This window comes from Triturus cristatus, chromosome 2_2 (genome assembly GCF_964204655.1).
Source record: "Triturus cristatus chromosome 2_2, aTriCri1.1, whole genome shotgun sequence".
Classification (NCBI taxonomy): domain Eukaryota; kingdom Metazoa; phylum Chordata; class Amphibia; order Caudata; family Salamandridae; genus Triturus; species Triturus cristatus.
In genome coordinates, this window is record NC_140582.1 from 1,191,335,956 (window position 1) to 1,191,359,166 (window position 23,211).

The window sequence follows — 23,211 nt, forward strand, 5'->3', positions numbered from 1 at the left end:
GAAAAAAGGATTCAATTTCCTAAATTTTCTTTCTGGATCTGAAAAAAAAGAAAAAAAGTAGTAATATTTAACAATACATTTTAGAAAACAGTACACATATTTTCATATTTAACAATGTAAATGTTTGCCCTTTTTTTGCTGTTTTCAGAATATATTGAATTTCACTGAAAATAGTGATATCAATTGTATTTATCACTTAACAGCGGGCAAAAAAATAAACAATCTGAAAGATTGAAAGCCCTGAATCTATCCTGAGTAAAACATACCTTGATAGAAATGTAACATATATATTAAAAATATATTCTAAGAACAATAACTATTTGCAATAAATAACGTCTGTAAATCTTGTTGCTTAAGCACATACACCAAAATAATATCTGTCAAAGAAGTCCACAATAGAAACATTTACCTTTCCATGAGGCCAAATGGTAATTTTTAAATCCTTCTTAGGTGAAATATCCAATGGTAATCCTATAAAATCGAAATAATGGTTTCTTCAGATGCTGCAATTTGTATCTAAAATTTTGGTTTTAGAAAAATTAAGTAGCAATTTGGTAACTCTGCAGGCAAACGTTGCTTGAAAATCAATTGAGAATCATTACACAGTGTCCAGCCTTTTTCACATTTTAGATAAACTGTGTAATGACCAGAAGTTATAGAAGGTCCATCATGGAAAATTATTGCAACTGCAACAAAAGTCTTTCCTGATATTGATAATTGATTTCCTACAAACTTCTTTATTAAAGTGTCCAATTTTGTTCCATCAGCTCTACAACGTATCATTAAAATTATATACTGTCCATATTTCTTTAAAAATAACGTTGACAACATTTCTGAGTTACATTGAGAACATTCCATGTTGTGATCTTCATCTTTAACTAATTTACTAAAACTCACTGATTTACTCTCTGGTAATGTCAAATGTATGAACCTTTCAGAATCAACATTAGTGCTGCATGTGTTCATACAGTTTTCACAACAATGTTCCCATTTATAAGAGAGACCAAACATATTTTCTATTTCTACCCCTTCGTCTTCCAGTACCATAAGCATATACATTAAGAATTCCTGTGCATCTTGCTGGACATTTTGGGGCAGATTTATGTTTGACTTGCGCCTCATTTACGCCGCCGTTGCGTCACTTTTGTGACGCAGCAGCGGCGCAAATCCTGCGCCATGGTGCGGGGTATTTACAACGTGACGCATCTGGGAGATGCGTCACGTTGTAAAGCCCTGCGCCAAATGTAGGCGTTCCAGGGCAGGTGGGGGCGTTCCGGCGCAGGAACGCCTCCTAAAAGTGGCTGAGTGAAATCTACAAGATTTCACTCAGTCACTTTTGAGCCCATGCTGCCTCAAAACCCTGCGACTGCTTGAAGCAGGCGTAAGGATTGACGCAGCATTGTGGAGATAGGGCACCCCAGAGCCTTGCTGGAGCTGCGTCGCGCTTGCGACGCAACTCCAGCAATGCGCCACTTTTACGGCACAGATGCGTGACGCATCTGTGCCGTTTTTGCCCCATGGTGCGCCGCATTATAAATGCGGCGCATCCATGATGGCGGAGCTGGGGCGCAAAATAACTGGCGCATCCCTGCTGATATGCAGGGATGCGTCAGTTATTATAAATATGCCCCTTTGTGTAAACTGTGTACATCCAGAACATACATCTAAAAGATTTCTAACATCAGAAGCACTTTCTATTTTAGTTTTATCATTTCTCAACTTCTCATAAAGGAAACTCAGCAGAGAACACAATCTTTTTTCATGATTTAGTATTATCTGCTCTTGCAAACTTTCAAGATAAAATACAACATACAGCACTACATTAGCGTAGCAGTTGACACCAGAGCTATTTTCAAAATGACAACCACCAACCTCTTCAACATTGTCCTTTTTCTTTTTGCTTGCAATCACATCACTCTCTTTTTGTTTTCTCTTCTGTACATCCTCATTACAGATATTCTCAATTCTCCTTTTCCAACAAACAACACGTTTTTCAAACACAGGATACTGACCTAAATGAGGAGCATAGCTTCTTCTTAATCTATTATACTCCTTTACACAATTTGCATCAGCACTAACTTTTGAGTCATCAAAGTCTATCATGAATAAACCAGATAATTTTTTCACTCGTGACAAAGCAACATATGCCATACCTTCTTTAAACACACTAGATCCAATGTTTACAAAAGCACTATCTACAGTTAATCCTTGAGATTTGTGAATAGTTACAGCATATGCTAGAGAAAACGGAAACTGCTTCCTACGTACATATAAGTCTTTCACAAGCAAAAAACGAACTGAACAACGACTAATGTCTTTAACCTCTTCAATCTGATCAAATTTTATTTTTAAAAATTCAATTCCATCTTTTTTCTGGTAATTAACAAAACCCACAACTTTACCCATAGCTCCATTCACTAAACCCTTTCCTACATTCAAATTACGTCTTAAAATTACTCGACAGTTCATACATACATTAAGATTCTTTTCTAAAAGAGCTGTTTTCGATATGTTTTTCTCAAGAGAATCCAATTTAGTTTTCAATTTGCCTGTCAATATAATAGTTATTCCTTCATGCTGTATTTTATCCACGGCTTCCATTTTTATAATCTCTTCATTTTCCAATTTCAAAAGTTCTTCATTGAATATAGAGCATTCATGTAGTGTTGGCATTAAGCAGATTACAGTATTTTTTTCTGCAATTTTCTTGTATATTTTCTCTGGAACTATTTGTTTTGTTGGAAACAAATTACATAGCAATCGACTCTGTAAAGCTTTTCTGCCATGTTCTGTGAGTAGTCCAATTCTGATATCTTTGAGAATACTTGCATAATCATCATCATTTGCTTGCCGCATATTGGTAATGAGTTCTTTGTACTCAAAGTATGACCAAATATTCACATTACCTATACTTCCTAACGACTTTTTTGTGTCTTCATGTGTAAGAGTATTAAATACTGGTTGTCCTTTAACTGGAGTGAGCTGCAGTAGATCCCCAAAAACTATAACATGTTTTCCTCCAAATAACACGTCATAGTCTGTCTTTAGAATTTGCTGCATTCTTAAATGCACAAAGGCAAGCATTAAGTTTGATACCATGCTTACTTCATCAATAATGAGAACTTTCATTTTCTTCAACACTCTTGAAACTTCAAAACATGCTTCTCCTTTTAGCTTGTGGTATTCTATTTTGTTCTCATGCTCTACTGCAAACGATGTAAGGTAATTCCTTTTATGTTATATGCTGCTAACCCAGTTGGAGCAGTAACAACACAAGACAAAGTTGAATCAGTTTTTTTCTGTAGGTAGCTTCTAATTACTTTAATTAAGAAACCTTTTTCCAGTTCCAGCTTGTCCACTCACATACATTCTGATTGGTACAAATTATGTGCATGAGCACTCTTTATTTTCATGTAGTAATCCATGATCAATTTGTTTTGTGACTTCTTCATAAATTTGTTGTTGTTCATCATTCAGTTGTTGTTCCAAATTTGGTAAGTTTATTAAATCTTCCTGAGCTTGATTCATAGCTGTTTCCACTTCAGTCATGGCTATTGCAGCTTCATTTTCTACGATTGGTTGTCCTAGAGGATCTTGACTGAACGTACCAGAACTTTGACTGTCTTGAGAACTGTCTCTAGCTACTTCAGCTGCAATTGTAGCTTCTTGTTCAATTTCTTCATTTAACATTTGTACATAATTTGTGAAAGTACTGCATTCTATGCTATCTTTACATGCATTAAAGGAATCTTCATAGCTCTGAAAATCTCCAATTCATCCTCTGAATGCCATGGTTTAAACAGCTGTAAAAGTGCTAAGTAGTAAAATTCCTTTTTGTCAGTAGTGTCACAACTCAGCTTCCTGTGATTAATCAAACTTCCTTTTGTTTGTTTCACCAAACATCCTTCCTCACCAATGACTTTATATTTTCCATTGTTGATGTCTTCTGTGGCATTCCGTTTAAAAATGTAGTTCTGCAGCACTTCGTAGAGACACATGTTCTCAAGATGATGACTTCTGTTTGGGTAATATGTGTCCAACATGTTTGTTTTCAAAATGTCTGTACTTTCTGGTTCGTTCTCTGCTAAACATTCAATTTCTCAAATAGATTTCAGTACCAGATTTCGCATTCCTGCAAGGCCTAAACGTACCCAAATTATTCTTCTGGATTTGGAGTACAGACTTGCAGATGATAACCTATCTGAGCATTCGTATGACCCAATTTCTCGATGCGATAACATCTTTAAACTGAAACTGTATAGCTTTTTACTGACAGTCTTCTCGTGAGAAATCTCTTCCCACATTTCTTTCAATTCTGTTTTCTCAGATTTAGTGATGTAAGATGTGACATACCGAGCAACAGCAATAGAATTGTCAGCTACATACTGAATATCCATGTTAGCATTCCACATGGATAAAATGACTGGGTTGTAGTCATTTATATATTTTGACTCTTCTTTTCTTCTCAGGTTGTAGGTATTTTTCGGAGATTTTCTTGTAATGGTATGTCGCACAGCTGACATAAAACTGTTTACTCTTCCTTTTGAAAGAACAGGTCGTGGAAATCCAAATCGACATGTTGTGTAGAATTTATCTTTACTCTTGTACTTTCGTCGACAGTATTTTCCACACCGATGACTTTGGAAACGTAAAACTAGCTCTTTTAAGTTTTTTTCTTCTGTGCTTTTAGGTATAGCACATGTTGCATATTCTTCAATGAAAGATAAAACTGCATCATCAGAATCTGTTCCAAATATTGGGGCATCCTTGATCCACAACAGCATATGAATATGAGGAGCACCTTTTGCTTCGTACTCTTTTCTCCAAAAGAAATCCACAACTTCCTTATTGCAGATGAAGGACATCATAGCCTCAATTCTATGATTGAAATATCTACAAACATTAACCAGATCCAATGAGCACAATTCTCCTGCTGTCTTGTATTGGATGTTTTCAATATTTGAATTTGCCTCTCGAAGAAAATCCAGTAAATCATCCCAAGCGTACTCAGCACAGCTAAGGGTAAGGAACCATGTTGGAGTTCCTAAATTCCGTAACATACATTTCAATTCTCCATGGCGTCGGTACCAATATTCATTAGTCCCACGCTGACAAGCCATCAGATTAATCAATTGAGATTCCAAATAATCATCTCGCTGTTGCACTTTGTTCATAAAATCCTTTGCAAACACATATGTAGATGTACTCCAGTTTTTAAAATGTGATTTACTGCATAAGATAGTGCAGATAAGTCACTTTCAAATAAAAGATGGAACAAATAAGGAATACTTTGATGAAATCTTGGATCTTCTGCATATAATCTTGTAGTCTGATACTCAGAAGCAGGAATCTGTACTGGACGTTCATCATATCGTCCACCTGTGGGAGGGCGGGTCGGATATACAGACGCGGAGGCTGAATATATTTTCCAAGTGAGAATGTTTTATTATCGTCTTCTTCCTCGGAGCTGGACCTCAAGGGCGTCTGCCTCGCTTCTTCGGCCGTGGTTGGTTCTTCCCGAAGGCTCATGAAAAAAAGAAACAGTGGGCCGTCAGTGTCAGGGTCATTCAAATAGTTATAGGTGTTACTCTACCCGTCACCTCACCCGTGGTTCTTAGTCTGGGTTTTTACGCTACCTGGAACAGCTTTCCTCAGCTGTATCGCGGAGGATAGGGTTGGACAGTAAGGGGTTTTAGAACCCACTGGTCGTCTAAACAATAACCGTGATGAACCTATAAAAGGGGGGGGGAAGGTTGTGTCAGAAGAAGCACGTGTGGTGAGGAAGGTTTGTCCGAGGTTTAGGGATATAAGACTGCCGGACACACACTCTGTGCTCAGGAAAACCGGTGAGGGTGTACAGGACTAAGGGTGCATGGGAAAACAAACTAATGGTGCCCTGGGTCCCGCCCGTACCCGATTCCACCCTCCCTCTGCTCAGTTTCCTCCCTCCGCCCTATTCCCTGCCGGTCTTTCCCCTGGAGTTTCGTCACTCACTGGCCTCGCCGCAACTCTCCGGAGTTGCGGCCGCTCCACAGCCTCCTCCGGGGGACACCACCAGTCTTCGCTCCAGAACTCCTCCGGGTCCTCTGATTCGGTCCCGCCTTCGTTCTCGACCTGGTCCGGCTCGCTGTCGTTCCGCTCCTCGTCTCTCAGCTCCGCTTCCGTCGTCCTTCGGCTTACTCCTCCTGCTCTGCTCTGCGAGATCACTTCCTGGGCCAGGTCTCCTTTGAATGGTGGAGACGTATCGCTTCCGGGGTTAGTCCCTCCCTCTTCCGGCTTCTGGCCTGTCTGTGGGAAGAGAGGAGAGGGGGGTGTGGTTGACGGGTGTTTCGGAGCTTCGCCCCGAGATCTACTCTGTCCATCCGGCGCTCGCACTCCCCGTACTACAGGTGAGAGAGGGGTTGGACGTCGTGCCCCCGGCCCCACCCCCTCACACCACCTTTTCCTGTAGGAAACAGCTGGGGAAAACAACGAGCTTCCAAGCTCTCCTTCCATACACTCACGGGAGTTCCTTTTGCTTTTTTCATCTGAAACAGATCAATAGTGTTTCCCATAACTTCTTTAGAATGAAGAGGATGTATGCTGAAATGTTCATAAATTTCTTCTTCTTTTGACTTATCCACTTTTTCAATTTGCCCAGTTGGTATTCCTCTGTCTGCTAGTAAAACTTCTTCATCTTCATCCATATAAATTGATTCATAGTATTTATTACTTCTTTTCAAATAAAAACTTGTTCTTTGTACTTTTCGTACATCTACTAGCTCCTGCCAAATTTTCTTATTCTTTGTAGGTACACCATTAACCAGAATAACTAATGGTTCAGTTTCCAAACTATCTGCATCAATTGTTTCAATATTTTTTTTCAAATCTAATGGCAAATAGACAACTCTTCCTTTTAAACCTCTTTGTAAATCTGAAGGAGGTAATTTACCTGTTTTGGGCTCCATACGAACTATAGTCTGAAACGGATGGACACATTGAATGAGTATAGACTCATACGTATTTAAATCACAAAGTTCTGGAGGAATATCAACCAATTCTAAATTATTATGTACAACTCTAGCTGGCATTTTATTTTCTTCTAACTTGTTATACCAGTATTTACAAATACGCTGATCTTCACCCAAATCAAAACAATTTTCCAGAAATAAATATGTAGCAAAATCCTTCCACTCATAATTATTTTCTTTTTCACTTTTTTTATAGAGATCAACATTCCTTGTTTGAGTTTTATAATGGCTTCTCCGGCAACAAATACAAGTAATATTTGGTCTTTCATTAGAGATGATAGTAAATTTTGTCATTTGATCTTCAAAATTTTTACTAACAGTGAGTTCTACATTCTCTTCCACATTTTCCTCAATAACTGTGTCAATTCCGGCACTTTCTTGTTCTGGACCAAAGTAACAAAACTGAATATCATCAGTAACCTTCTCTACATCTGATACAGATCCACGGAACAGAGCACTATTCAACTCATTTAACTTTAGTGCTGGACTTTTAGAAAAATACAATCTTCTCACAAACTTTCTCATTTCAGTATGATGTACTGCCAGCATCCTAAAATGGTGAAAAACACTTTGACAAACTTTCCTAGAAAGACAAGCCAGAGAATTTCCTTGCAAACCAGTATTCTTTCTCACTCTGCATGGATCTAGTCTTTGAAGCACCTTAATCTTCTGTTTAACACTTTTTTTTTACTAGATTCTTGTCGTACAGTACAAATACTACTACAATTCCAAGTGTACACTGGGGCTTTAGGATGTTTCCCCATAACCTCATCAGCTAACACTTCTTCCTCATTTCTTGGAACCATTTTCTCCTTTTCCATTACACAACCATCTTTAACTTCATAAGCTCGACCACTGGTGTCAACTGCATGCAGCTAACTATTAGTTTGAAGATAACTCTCTTCATTAAAAAATGGTTCAGTTCTTGAACTATGCTTCCATTCTTCTAAGAACACTTTACAAAAGTTATTTTTTTTCACTACTCTTTTCCTTTTGCTTTTTGACTTCATTATATTGACTATTTTATCTAATGTATGGATCCTGTTCAAAATTAAAATAAATAGTTTTCTTTTTAATTCCAAAGCCTTTGCAACAATTGATTCAATATGTTTCTTTTTCTTATAACATTTTGCTTTCTTCCTATATTTTTTCACATCCTTTAGCAAATTGAACATCACTGTTCTCTGAAACATTTTTCTACGAATGTTTTTAAATTCTGTTTTTCTTTTTAAGTCATTCTTTCTTGCTTCTGATTGTACATTAGCATTTAGTATTTTCTTTCTATTGTCTTGTTGTTTTCTACTTGAAACACTATTTGCAGTGGATATATTTTTTACATTTTTTCTATGTTTGAGGATATTTTTAAAAAAATCCTTAGTCTGCTTACCAGAAGACTTTTTCTTTTTTCCAACATGAGGTTCTTCAACTAATTTTTGTTGTCCAGTTGTCTTCAAATATAGATGTTTTTGCTGTTCTTTTCTCTTTCTTGATCTTATAGGCATGTTTAATTTATTTCAGTGTTGTTCAGCAATACCCAAAGGAAACAAAAAAAATACCTTCATGTAATTTAAATATATTACTATATTTTTTTTTAGCTTTTCAAATCCTATCAGCTGACCCTTTCCTACGAGTGCAAGTCTTACAAAACAAGAGCAACACAAATTAAATCTCTGACAACAATTCCTGTGTGCAGACAGACTCATGGTGTGATTCTAGCCAGAAAACGATATTTGATTGGCAATTTCAAAGCACATTTACTACTGTGGTAGAGCAAGTGATAATTACTGTAACAGCCTGACACATTTTCCTTATAGTTTAGAGAGGCAGAAAAGAGCACATGTCCTAACAGCTACTTGAGACCATGAGCATGTGGAACCTGGGTGAGTGATTAGACTAGAGCAAAGGAAATGAGCCTTGGTGACATTGAATGTGTTAGTGTTACACACTGCTATCTGAAATACCACACAGTACTGAATAGTAAGCATGGGAGTGCAGGAGAAGCAGCTGCCTGTGTGCTAAGAGTGTGTTTCTGGAGACTGTGTATTGTCAGGTGCAAGAGAGATCTGCATGAACGCTTGCACAACTGCATGAAGACTGCAGAGATGTATGTAAGAGCACATGTGGTAAGGGTTAATTGGAGTTTTGAACATGTAGGAACTACCTCACCCATTGCAGGAGTGGAAGGAAAATCTACCCTGTTGTTTTCAAATGTGTTTGCATTTGCCTCTCATTTGTGAGATAGTGATTTGTACTGAATGCTAACCATCACAGTTCAAGAAAACAAGCTGCCCCTTTCCTACGAGTGCAAGTCTTACAGAACAAGAGCAACACAAATTAAATCTCTGACAACAATTCCTGTGTGCAGACAGACTCATGGTGTGATTCTAGGCAGAAAACGATATTTGATTGGCAATTTCAAAGCACATTTACTACTGTGGTAGAGCAAGTGATAATTACTGTAACAGCCTGACACATTTTCCTTATAGTTTAGAGAGGCAGAAAAGAGCACATGTCCTAACAGCTACTTGAGACCATGAGCATGTGGAACCTGGGTCAGTGATTAGACTAGAGCAAAGGAAATGAGCCTTGGTGACGTTGAATGTGTTAGTGTTACACACTGCTATCTGAAATACCACACAGTGCTGAATAGTAAGCATGGGAGTGAGGAACTACCTCACCCATTGCAGGAGTGGAAGGAAAATCTACCCTGTTGTTTTCAAATGTGTTTGCATTTGCCCCTCATTTGTGATTTCTTTGTACTGAATGCTAACCATCACAGTTCAAGAAAACAAGCTGCCCCTTTCCTACGAGTGCAAGTCTTACAGAACAAGAGCAACACAAATTAAATCTCTGACAACAATTCCTGTGTGCACACAGACTCATGATATGATTCTAGGCACAAAACAGTATTCCTGGGTGATACCAGTACACCTTAACTTATGGTGAAGACATACTCCATAATATCTTACAAGTTCAAGGCAGTTAAATATCTTCCAAAACATAAAATGTAAGACACAACTTTAAAAGAAGAAACACATTTCTATTATTTATATCAAAATGCACCACATACATACCCTCTCAAATTCATGACTCACCTTTAACAGTAGTTAGTTGAGAAAGAAATGTGCCACTCACACAGCAGATTATCAGAGCCAGAATCTCTGAGCTGTACTCCTCTCACCAGAACCAGTAAATGGCAAACTTTCCCTCTCTTTTTTCACACATATACATGTTAACTTCAAATCACATTGCTTCCCACATTTTTTAAAATGGAAACACACATTTCTATTGGTTGCAAATTTCAACCCTTTCCAAATGATTCCTACCCCCAACATGACTTCTCCCTGCTAGCATAGCAACAGATCATGGAACACTGGTGTGAGCAGAGAGGTCAGAAGTTCAGCACACAAGGTTTCTAATCCAAAGAGCAAGAGTGCTTGACTTTTCAAACCTAACAGCAAATCCAAAGTAATGTTCTGTGGGAACACATTTTTCTGAACCAATACAAAACATTATTTTAAAAATGTAAACATACAGCCTAGTTTTTAGTGTTGAATGGTCTGAAACAGCCAATGAGTTCTTTTTATTAAAAAAAAAAGTATGTATGCCTCCATTTTACAACTATCTTTCTTTTCATATTGCCATTCTACTGAAAGACACCTTCTGAGTGCATCCAGATCTCCTTGAAAGATGTTCACAGTGTGGATTGTAGGTCATAGCTATGTCTTCTGGAGTGAAAAGTATGCAGAAAAAAGAGGTATTGTGAAAGACCTTGCTTTGCATTAAATGGATTGGTCAGAGAGGGTTAAAGTGGCACCAATTAATGCCTTTGGTGAAATCCTTTCTACATCTCCCACAGCCTAACCTTATAATTGTGCACTGTGGTGGAAATGACCTAGGCACTTTAACTGGGGTAGGTCTGGAAATGCTTGTTAAGGACACCTTTGTGCAATTGATGTCACTTTTTCCACAAACTACCTTTGTATATTCTAATATATGCCAAAGGCAAAAGTGGAGCTGGTCCAACCAATATTGTCCGCAGATTGAGAAAGCAAGAAAGCACGTCAATAAGTCTGTTTCTGCTTTCCTCAGAGACTATGGTATGGGTTCTATATACCACAACAACTTGCGTTACAACATGCAAGGCATTTATAGAGGAGACGGTGTACATTTCACAGATGAAGGGAACAGAGTCTTCCTCTTGAACTTTAGACTGTGCATCGGTACTTACCTGTAGGTACCAAAAAACACTCAATGAACACAACGGCTCTTTTTAGAGCCAACCAACATCTAAAAACATAAACTTGATTTTTAATTCTATTTTTTTTACGAATGTTATTCCGCCGTGCGCGCACGGTGCGCGCACCCCGCGATTTTTTGAACACAAATAAAATGTTTTTTTCACCCTTCGGGATCCTTCAGGGACCCCCTGACAAAGGCTAGGGGGTCAGGAACTCTCTACCCTGCCCCCTTTTCACGTTCTCCACCTTTCTTTTTCACTGTCACACACAAAATGGCATCCCACACTTCCTGATTTCGACCGATTCGAATGTTGACTGACATCTAACCACCAATCAGAATTACACTCGCGGACTTTCAGGGTAGGAGCTGAGCGGAGCGCCCCATTAGTTTTGAAAATTTCACGAAGATAAGTCAACCGACGCCAAAGTTATTATATATAGAATTTTCAGATTTCCTATGGGAACTCGGTCCTAACTATAACTATCTACTGGTGACCGCCAGTAGATAATTACCTACTGGCGGTCGCCAGTAGGTAGTTATAGTTAGGACCACGTTTCCATAGGAAATCCGCAACATTCTATTTTGAATAACTTTGGCGCCGGTTGACGAATCCTCGTGAATTTTTCAAAATAGGTGGGGCGCTACGCTCCGCTCCTACCCTGAAAGTCTCGGGGGGATTCGTCAAGCGGGGGCTGAGATAAAAGGGGGGTCCCAAAACGCGTTTTTCCCATGCATTTTTCCATAGGACCTTTAGACACAGCTACAGCCCGAAAGGCTGAACAGAATTTAATGAAATTTGGCAGAGAGGTAGTCCTCAGGTCAAGGAAGTGCCTTTTGTAGGTTTGGTGTAAATCTGTTCAGTAGATTCTGAGAAAATAGCCTTTAAATCAATATATATATCTGAGCCAGCTTACGGTGCGCTTACGGTGCGCTTACGGTACGCGTACGGTGGTGTGCGCGAGCGCGATTCTGATTGGCCCTTAGATCTTAGTAAACATTCGAATCGGTCGAAACAAGGAAGCGGCGGCCGCTATTTTCTCTCTCGCACTCTGACAGGGGGTTGAAAAACAAAGTGCAAAAACATGTAAAGGGGCTGTTTAGACAGCTCCCAAGCACCTAGCCATGTCGAGGGTGTCCCCAACGATCCCCCAAGTGAAAAAAGGCAATTTTAATTTTTTCGAAAATTTCGCCGATTACGCTTACCGTACGCGCACGGTAATAAATAATAATAAAAAATAAAAAAAATGTCCACATTCTCCCCACCCCGTGTGCAAAAGGTGGCCAAAGGCCACCTTTTGTGCATAGCTTATTTGAGATAATCCAAACATATATTTTATTTGTCACAACGATGCTCATCATATGTCCTCCATGTGCGCACGGTGCGCGAAGCGCATCGTGCGTTCATGGCCCATCTAGCGTAACGTGGCGTAATGGCGTAATGGCGTAAAGTAACTTAGCATTTAAAAAACCGTACAAATTCACTGAAAAAACCATAGGTTTCACACACGTTATAGTTAGGAATTAGCATTTAAAAAACCTTGCAAATTCACTGAAAAAACCATAGGTTTCACACATGTTATAGTTAGCTGGACATTTTACTGATAAAAAACCAATGAAATTCCCCCGTTATAGTTACTGTAGGCAACTATAACTCACGCAACCGTAATCCTCTGCTGATGACATATGTGTCTTTATGAAAAAAAATATTTGTAATATATGTATAGCTAAAATTTAATGGAAGAAGACATGGGCAAATAAGTGTCTAAATACAGTATTAGCATCAGCAGAGGATTACGGTCGCGTGAGTTATAGTTTTCAGTGAATATATATATATATATACCTCAAGTCAGCTCTTTCAATGCATTGGCCCAAAATGAGGAACAATATTTAGTTTTCAATTTCCTCAGTTGTCAAGTATAATACATAATTCATATAAAATCTGTGCCATTATACTTATGAAAGTGTTTTGGAGGGTACACAGGACTAGGAGCCACATGACATCTGTGTATCAAATTTCCAATTTAAAACTGCTGATCAGATAACTCATCATACTGTCACACTAAAACCTTTGAGTCAACAGTGTTACTGTTTTCAGACTCAATTAATATACACAGCATTGTATTAATTAAATGTATTAATTAAATTATTATTATTAATTATTATTAATAACATTTATAGAGTGCAAACTGTAACCATGCTGGTATCCTAGCAGTGATATCATAAGAGATAAGCACACCTGCTGCCAGACCTTCAAACAAAGCACTATCGTGGACTGTTACTTAGGAAAGAGCCAGATCTCTAAGGGCTTTCTAAACTTCAGCTGATCTGTAAATGAGAAGAAGGTAGCGTGTTCCTCAGCTGGGTAGCCCAAACTGTGAAAGCAGGACCCCCCTGTTGTTTCTTGCAAAATTTATTCACACAAACCAGATTTTCTGACACTGAACGAAGGAGTCTTCCCGGGGTATAGGCGTTAATGCTTTGTTGCAGCAGCACCCGACCTTTGCCATATATAGCCTCATGCACAATGTAAATGGCTTTGAACGTAATCCTCTGCCTGATTGGCAGCCAGTGTGATTCTCTCAAAGCACTCGATGCCGAGAATCTGCGAGATTTATTAGAGCAAGTTTAGCAGCCGCCACTTGAACTCCGTGCAGTCTGTTAATCAAATACTCCAGAGCTCCCAGTAATACAGCGTTACAGTAGTCCAATTTTCTAAGTATAAGACTGTGTACGATGAGTGATGTGGCTTGGACAGGCAGCAAGGTGAGCACTTTCCTAAGACCCCGTAGCAGTGGAAAGCAAGTTCCAGCAACTTTCAAAACATAGTTTTTTAGGGACAACTTGTCGTCACAAATGACCACAAGAGTACAGATGGCACAAGTCAGACTAATTTCCTCTTCTGTAGGGAGAAGCCAAAGGTTTGGGGGAGGTTCCATAATACATTTTGGAGCTGAACAGAACAAGAATTCAATCTTGTCCCCATTTAACTTAAGGGAGTTCATCCAGTTAACAGAGTCTACCATACACTTCTGAAAGGTCTCTAGTCATCATGTTGACAGACAGGGTCAGCTGGGAGTTGTCTGCATAGTTGACCAGAAACATTGAATAAGGCAGGACTGAGTGCTGCGCCCTGAGGATCTCTCTGACCCAAGCTTTTATATTCTGAGTGATAAGGGGGTAGTTCTACTGCCTGACACCTGTCAGTCAGGTAGGATTCCAACCACTTCAGCACAATACCATTCACTCCAATTGTGGCCAGTCTGGTTAGTAGGATCTTATGTTTGACTGTGTCAAAGGCTGCCAATAAGTCAAGCATAACCAAGACTGTCGGCTGACCATTATCTAACAACAGCTCTGCATGGCCACCACCTCCCCCGACCCAGGAGAACAGGGTTCGAGACCGCTCTCGACCCGCTCTCTGTGCCGGAGTGCCTTGTAGCGTTTTTCCTTTCCCTTGGTCTTGGCAATCCTAGCATTTACTTCTGCTATCGTTGTGCCCCTCTCTGCCTCCGCATATTTACTAATTTTTCCTAATTTTGCCCCAGTGGTGCCCTCTGCTTCTATACTGTTTTTCCCTCTGTCCTCTCGTCGTCAGCGCCCACTAAGCCTCGCCCACCTCCCGATCGCCGCTTTCCTGCCTTCCCGCCCCCTTGCCTCCCCTACTTAATGAGGGCTGGTGCACCGAAGGTGCACTTAAGGAAAGCTCGTCTGCGCCCGTCCGTGCCTGGACCGCGCCCAGCGCCAGACCCCCTGACCCCCGCGAGAGCCACGACACCCGATGATGCTACGACGCCTCCTTCCTCCTCAGACTCAACACCGGCCGATCATCAAACTGCTTCCAGGCCACCCCGAAGCTCACCCACAGATCCTTCTCCTGCCGAAGCTGCAGCTTCACAAGCCACCGAACACCTGCACATCCTGCCCTACCCACCAGGGCAGGACGCAACCATCTCAGATGCATACTACTCAACACCCGCTCCGTCCACAAGCACGCCATCGAACTCTGGGACATACTCGACTCAGCCTCCCCCGACGTTGCCTTCCTAACGGAGACCTGGATGAATTCCTCCTCGGCACGTGACATTACCATAGCCATCCTGGACAGCTACAAAATCACCAGAAGGGACCGCACCAACAGACCAGGAGGAGGAATCACCATCGTCTACAGAAATACCCTTAGAATCTCGACCAGCACAGAAGAAACCTCCAGCACCACCGAACACCAGCACTTCCAGATCCACATCCACCCCAACACCATCCTCAGAGGAACCCTAGTTTACAGACCCCCCGGCCACAGTTCTGCGACTTCATCTCCGACATCGTCAGCACGCATGCCCTTGCTTCCACAGACTACATCTTACTTGGAGACCTGAATTTCCACCTCGAGAACGCTGACAACAGCAACTTTATCGCCCTGCTTGAAAACCTGGCCAACCTCAGACACAAACAGCTTGTCACGACTCCCACCCACTCCGCCGAACACACGCTCGACCCCATCTTCTCCGCCAGTAACCACGTCACCTTCAGCCGCACCACCGAACTCCACTGGACCGGCCACCGCTGCATCCACTTCACCTTCAAAAAACCCACTGCACACCACAACCCGCAACGGATCACCCACCGCAGCTGGAACAAGGTCACCGAAGACCAGCTCATCACCACCCTCACCCAAAACTAACCAACCAACACCACCGACACTGCGGCCCGCAACTTCAGGCAATGGATCAACGACTGCGCCAACACTCTTGCCCCCATCAAAAAACTCTCAAACGGACGCACCGACAGAAAGGCCAGCTGGTTCACCACTGACCTCCAGGAATCCAATCGGACTTGCCGAAGATTCGAGAAAAAGTGGTGCCACAAACAGACACCGGACAATCACGCAGCCCTCAAGAACGCCAGCTGCAAGCACCACCAACTCATTTGAGCCACCAAAAGGACCTCCTTCAAGGAACGCATCGACAACAACGCACACAACAGCAAAGAACTCTTCAACATCATGAAGGAACTCTCCAACCCCAGCTCCAATGACATCCCCCCGTCACAAGACCTATGCGACTCCCTAGCCACCTTCTTTCACCGCGAGATCGCAGACATCCACGACAGCTTCAACACCCAGACCCTCCCGACGGCCGCCGACACCGCAGACTCACCACCCCCCAGCCTCACCAACCTCCTGGTCTCCTGGACCCATGTCAACAACAACGACACCATCAAAACCATAAACACTATCCACTCCGGCTCACCATCCGACCCCTGCCCTCACCACATCTTCAACAAAGCAAACCGCATCATTGCACCCCAACTCCGGAAGATCATCAGCAGCTCCTTCGAGACTGCCACCTTCCCGGAAAGCTGGAAGCACACCAAGATCAACGCACTACTCAAGAAACCCACAGCGGACCCAAAGGACCTCAAGATCTTCCGGCCCATCTCCCTGCTCCCGTTCCTGGCGAAAGTCATCGAGAAGATCGTCAACAGGCAACTGACCCACTTCCTCGAGGAGAACAACATCCTGGACCCGTCCCAATCTGGATTCCTTAGCAATCACAGCACCGAAACTGCCCTCCTCGCTGCCACCGATAACATCAGGACCCTGCTGGACAACGGCGAAACCGCAGCCCTTATCCTCCTGGACCTCTCGGCCACCTTCGACACTGTCTGCCACCACACCCTATGCACACGTCTCCACAACGCAGAAATCCGTGACAAAGCCCTGGACTGGATCACCTCCTTCCTTACCGACAGAACCCAGAGGATCCGCTTTACCCATTCCGAAGCCACCAAGATCACCTGCGACGTGTCCCAAGGATCATCCCTCAACCTCACCCTCTTCAACGAACTGCCAGCTTTGCTCCACTGACCTCACCTCGCCACCGTCCCACACATCCACAGGATGACCATCGGCGGCTGATTCTTTTCCTACCTCACCGCCAAGACATGGAACACCATCCTCACCCATCTGCGACAGACCCAAGACCTGCTGACCTTCAGGAGACGTCTCAAGACCTGGCTGTTCGAGCAGTAGCTGTACCACCACCCCAGCACCTTGAGACACTCACGGGTGATTAGTGTGGTCCACAAATAATTGATTGATTGATTGATTATCGACACTCATCCGCAGCTCAACCATGGCAACGAGTAAGGCTGATTCAGTGCGATGACCTGGCCTAAACCCAAATTGTTTGTCTTCTAGGAGAAAGTGATTCTCCAGGTATTGGGACAGCTTTCCACTCACACATCGCTCCTGTACCTTCCCTGGAAAGGGAAGAAGAGATTTTGGCCTATACTTTCTCAATACCATAAGGTCGGCTGCAGGCTTTTTTTAATAAAGGGGTAACAATTGCCTTTTCCCACAAGCATGGTACAACACCACTTTCCAGTGATTGGTTGAAGAGTAGTAGGGAGTGGGGGGCTCGAGTTTATCTTCCTTCTCTTTCCACACCCTCAGGGGGAGGGAATCAAGTGGGGAGCCGGATGAAATTGATCCCACAAAAGAGCAGAAACCTTCTGTGATAGGTTCAAAAGTGTTCCAACTACTGCGCTGAACCTTTATAGGGTCTATCCAAATCTTCTTCTCCCTAATTGATACTTTTTCGCCCAAAGAATTCGGGGTACCCTGGTCGGGAGTTGACATGGGGGGAACTTAAAATTTCATCAAGGATTTTACTGATCTTCTTGTCAAAGAAATCAGAGATTATTACAGAGCTCTTGGGAGGGAATTGTTTCCTGTTTGCCGCTATACGGGTTTGATAGATCCCTCAGGATATCAAAGACCCTCGTTGGACCATTTGTAGCATTAAGCATTGAGCAAGATGTAACAGGACGTCAGACATACGCCACAGCACAATCAACATATTAGCCAACAAAAAACACAATACAGATCACATTGAAATCCTAGCAGGATGCAAGGTACCTGCAGAATATCCACATCATTCTTATCGTACAGTTAGCCTACGTACACTACCTATTAACTTAATTCCACAGCTTCAACAAAAATGCCAGCTAACAAAACTTTTTCTACCAAACGAATAGGCTGTTTGAATAATTCAGCTAGTCTCATATTTGTTGTAGATTGGATAATCCATAGATTCAGGGATAGATCATTTGGGTCACTGTCAATGATCGAGGTCCACTGTGACACATGATCTGAGATCATATGCTTCTAGACCCTGGCAGATCTTGCATCCTGCGGGCAGAGACTATGCTTCTTTTCTGCATGCATGCCAATGAACCCAGAATAGGCTGCTTTCTATTGAGGTGAGTGATGGTTTCTAAAGTATGTAACTGTGAGATTGTTATGAGTAGTGTTTCGGCTCAGGTCCCTGTCTGAATTTGTCTTCAGTTTCATCTGGTTGTACTCAAGTCCAGGACCTGTATAATGACTGTGATTTAGTAAAGACTTGTTGGACCTGGCCCTCTCCGCCGAGTCATCCCCCAGACTTTTTGCCTTCACTTTTGTTTTCTGAACCTGTTTTTCTTGGCTTTTGGGACTCTGTGCCCTTTGCCATTCTCCTTTAAAAATTGTAAAATTGGTTTATACCCAATGGCATATTTAATTTACTTGTAAGTCTCTAGTAAAGTGCTACTACATGGATCCAGGGTCTGTAAACTAAATGCTATTAGTGGGCTTGCAGCGTTTACTGCGCCACTTAAGTAAGTAGCCTTTTTAAACAAGTTCCAGGTCGGTCGTTGCCGCCTTTGTGTACCATTTAAAACTGTCAATTTGCGCCGGCAAAATAAACCTTTTGCCAGGCCCAAACCTTCCTTTCTGACACATATAGGGTACCCGTAGGTTAGGCCCTGTACAGCCCAGAGGTCAGGGTACAATGTATTTAAAAAGCAAGACATGTACATTTAAGTTTTGCATGTCCTGGTAGTGAAGACCTCTTCTGTTCGTTTTTCATTACTACCGGGCCTATCTCTCCTGTAGGATAACATTAAGATTACCTTAATATATTTTATAAGTGTAATTTCTAAATGGGGAACTATAACCAATTCAAGTTACGTGTCTCTGGAATCCTAATTTAAAATCCTGATTTATGGTGAAGCCGGATTTAAAATGTAAATTATGAAAATGCCACTTTTAGAAAGTTCAAACAAGAAAGGGTACCTGGTTGTCTGTTTTGCCGCTATTTATTTTAGGCTGAAAAAACAATGACCCCTTGGTTCATATGCTTATGATGTGTGAATTACATTTCTTTCATAATAAATTCAAACATATTTCTTATGGACATTCACTACATGCCTGAGATGCGATACACATTAAGTACAAAACCTGATTTTCATACATAAATAATGTGCATAAACAAACAAAACAGTGCAGCAATATTTACAAAAACAGTGGTTAATGTACAAAGTCCTTGAAATTACACCAGCGATGAACAATTATTACCAGTTCCCCATTTTCCTAACAATAGGCATTTTTTAAATAGGAACTGTGACCACATGGGAAAAGTTGCTTCTGCGAGGGGTGCATCATGGATTGCCCACCCTCACCGGAGAATAAGAATTAACAATTGCCTTATGTGGAAAAGACAGATGGAAATGGCGGACGCGTTTCTAATCCCTGCAGTGATTCACGGGATTGTCATCAGGGCATGAAAGCACGGTGTAACCTGAAGTTAGAGGTGTCACTTCAAAAGAGATTAATTATCTTGGTTCGCGTCACAGGACATTGATAGTCAGCGGAGGGCACCAGGAAATTATTTATTGTCGAGGATCGTCAACCGGCAAATCAGCCGTCAAATTCGGTATTACGCCACCAGTCCCATTTTGATTTATTGTTTGAACGGTTCTTAGGGTAACCTTGTTTGACGAAAACGACTTGAATCATCAGTCGCATACGCCGTGTTTTTAAGTGATGACTTCAAGTTCCGACAGGAATTAGTCCCGCAGTCCGTTTACTTTGAAATGCAGCCGATGATTGAAGTCGTTTTCGTCAAACAAGGTTACCATAAGATCCGAACTCATAACCCAGAATGACTCCAAGAACTAGTTGGCTAGCCTCCTGATCCGAAGTCTCAGGGACATAACAGGTTTCCAACCACCTTGCACCATTTGTGAATCTACCCTGCCAAGTAGTGCCACCCCAGTCCTTGACCCTTGGAAGTGGGCCTAAGGTGCTTGCCAGTGGAAATAATGCATCTCCTCTGCTGGGCGACCCATCCCTGAATAAAAGTGATGCATCTCCTCAGCTGAGCAGTGCATTTCTGATCAGAACCGATGCATTACTGCTGGTCCGTGCCATTGACCAGTTTCAAACACCCGCATTGCCCACTGCAGCCCTCGGAACTAACTCAGTGGCCCACTGGTATGGCGCGTCCACAGCCCATGTCCTCGCATCTCTCATCGGTGCCAGCCTCGACGCCGGACCCTGCATCAAAGTCTCGCAGCTCCTCAAGAACCGATGCAGCGCCAGTTGCCCGCCACACCCCTGAAGCTGGACTTCTCATCCCAAGCCTCGTTGACGGAATCCTCTACGACGACCCAAGAGGACCTCTCACTGCAGCCTCATTTCATCTCTGACCCGATACATCTCTCAGGCAGTGCAGGGCATCTTCAACACAGATCCACGCAACGCTCTACAACCTGGTTTTAAGGTACTCTGTTTAGCAGGCCTAACAGGGTCCCAGTAGCCATCCGTGCTCCATCTGGGTTGCTTGAACTTGTGACTCTGTCCAGGTCCAGCGCGACCAGATGTCTACAATTGTCACTTTGTGCTTTTTTGCTATATTTTCACTATAAACGTTAAAATTCAATATCTCCAGTTCTACCAATTGGATTTTTGTTGGGTTGATCTTATCTTATTCATTAACAATTACTATAATGGTATAAATCTGTTGCGGGTCACTTTTGTGGTGTGTTTTAACTGTTTTACTGTTTGTGGTGTTGCAGAAATACTTTACACATATTTCTTATGGACATTCACTACATGCCTGAGATGCGATACATATTAAGTACAAAATGTGATTTTCATACATAAATAATGTGCATAAACAAACAAAACAGTGCAGCAATATTTACAAAAACAGTGGTTAACCCTTTCGCCGCGGCGGGAATTTCGCCGCGGAGCTGGGGGGTGCGGGGGGGCAGCGCAGTGGCGCTGTGCTCATGACGGAGCCGCTCCATCATGAGCCACGGTTGAGCTGTGCTCATGACGGAACGGTTCCGTCATGACTCCGCCCATTTGCGTTGTCCCCCCGCACAGGCGGGGAAACAGCGCCGCGTAGGCGGAGCGGCCGCCAACGGCCGTGACATGACGGAACCGTTCCGTCATGAGCACACGGCAACCGTGGCTCATGACGGAGCGGCTCCGTCATGAGCGGGGAAGGGGTTAATGTACAAAGTCCTTGAAATTACACCAGCGATGAACAATTATTACCAGTTCCCCATTTTCCTATCAATAGGCATTTTTTAAATAGGAACTGTGACCACATGGGAGAAGTTGCTTCTGCGAGGGGTGCATCATGGATTGCCCACCCTCACCGGAGAATAAGAATTAACAATTGCCTTATGTGGAAAAGACAGATGGAAATGGCCGACGCGTTTCTAATCCCTGCAGTGATTCACGGGATTGTCATCAGGGCATGAAAGCACGGTGTAACCTGAAGTTAGAGGTGTCACTTCAAAAGAGATTAATTATCTTGGTTCGCGTCACAGGACATTGATAGTCAGCGGAGGGCACCAGGAAATTATTTATTGTCGAGGATCGTCAACCGGCAAATCAGCCGTCAAATTCGGTATTACGCCACCAGTCCCATTTTGATTTATTGTTTGAACGGTTCTTAGGGTAACCTTGTTTGACGAAAACGACTTGAATCATCAGTCGCAAACGCCGTGTTTTTAAGTGATGACTTCAAGTTCCGACAGGAATTAGTCCCGCAGTCCATTTACTTTGAAATGCAGCAGATGATTGAAGTCGTTTTCGTCAAACAAGGTTACCATAAGATCCGAAATCATAACCCAGAATGACTCCAAGAACTAGTTGGCTAGCCTCCTGATCCGAAGTCTACCATTGCCTCTGAGTAAAGCTTAACTGCTCTGTGCCAAGCTACCAAGAGGGTGAGCACAGGTTTTTTGCGGTTTGTTTATGCCTTTCCCTAACAAGGATTGTGGTTGCTTCTTGACCAGGGCTTACACCCCAGTCAACCAATAACCCAATTTCTTACAGTGCCCCAGTGCCACCCTGGGTACCCAACAAATTTAAAAACATTGGGGGCTGAGGAGGGAGACCCATGACCCCTGGTGAAAAGGGGAGCTACATTCACTGGCTTGCTCCTGCATGGCTGTGAGCAGCTTTTGTTTCTGTTCCATCAGGGTGGGAGCAATCTTGTGTTCCCTGCCCATAATAATACAAGCAGGGAGATAGCTTTATGCTTTACCTGATGGGACCCTTTCTGCTCCTGCTGTGCAAGACCAATGAAGTGTTCCCTGATTCCGCTCTCCTGGCAGGGAATAAGAATCATTCTGTCTTGGGGGGTGGTATCAGCTGGACACTGCATTGTGTCAGGCACCGGTGATGGGGCCATAGGGCCAATTAAGTGGCCTGGAGGGCCCCACCTAATCCTCAGAATAAAATTGCATCGGACCCTGAAGAAAAGGGCCCCCTGGCCATTACATGGCTCTGGGAGGGAGGCTCCATGGCCCTCCCCAAATAAATATAAAATTGCATTGGGCCCCAGTGGATGTGGTCCCAAGGTCATTATGTGGCTTGAAGAGGGTTGCACAAGTATGCCTCCTCCCCATATATAAAAACTATATATACATGCTTACCCCCTAGACCGGGCCCACAGTTTTTGGCTCCAGGAAAGCCCTATCGGGTCAGGTTATCTCTGCCCTGCCCCCCATATTTGTTTGTGCAACATGAGGTCTGAGTCCACAAGTCATCAAATGGCTGCCACAAATCTTTGTAGATGTTGATGGCAACTAGTCAGAGCTTATCTTTTGATTTGATTGC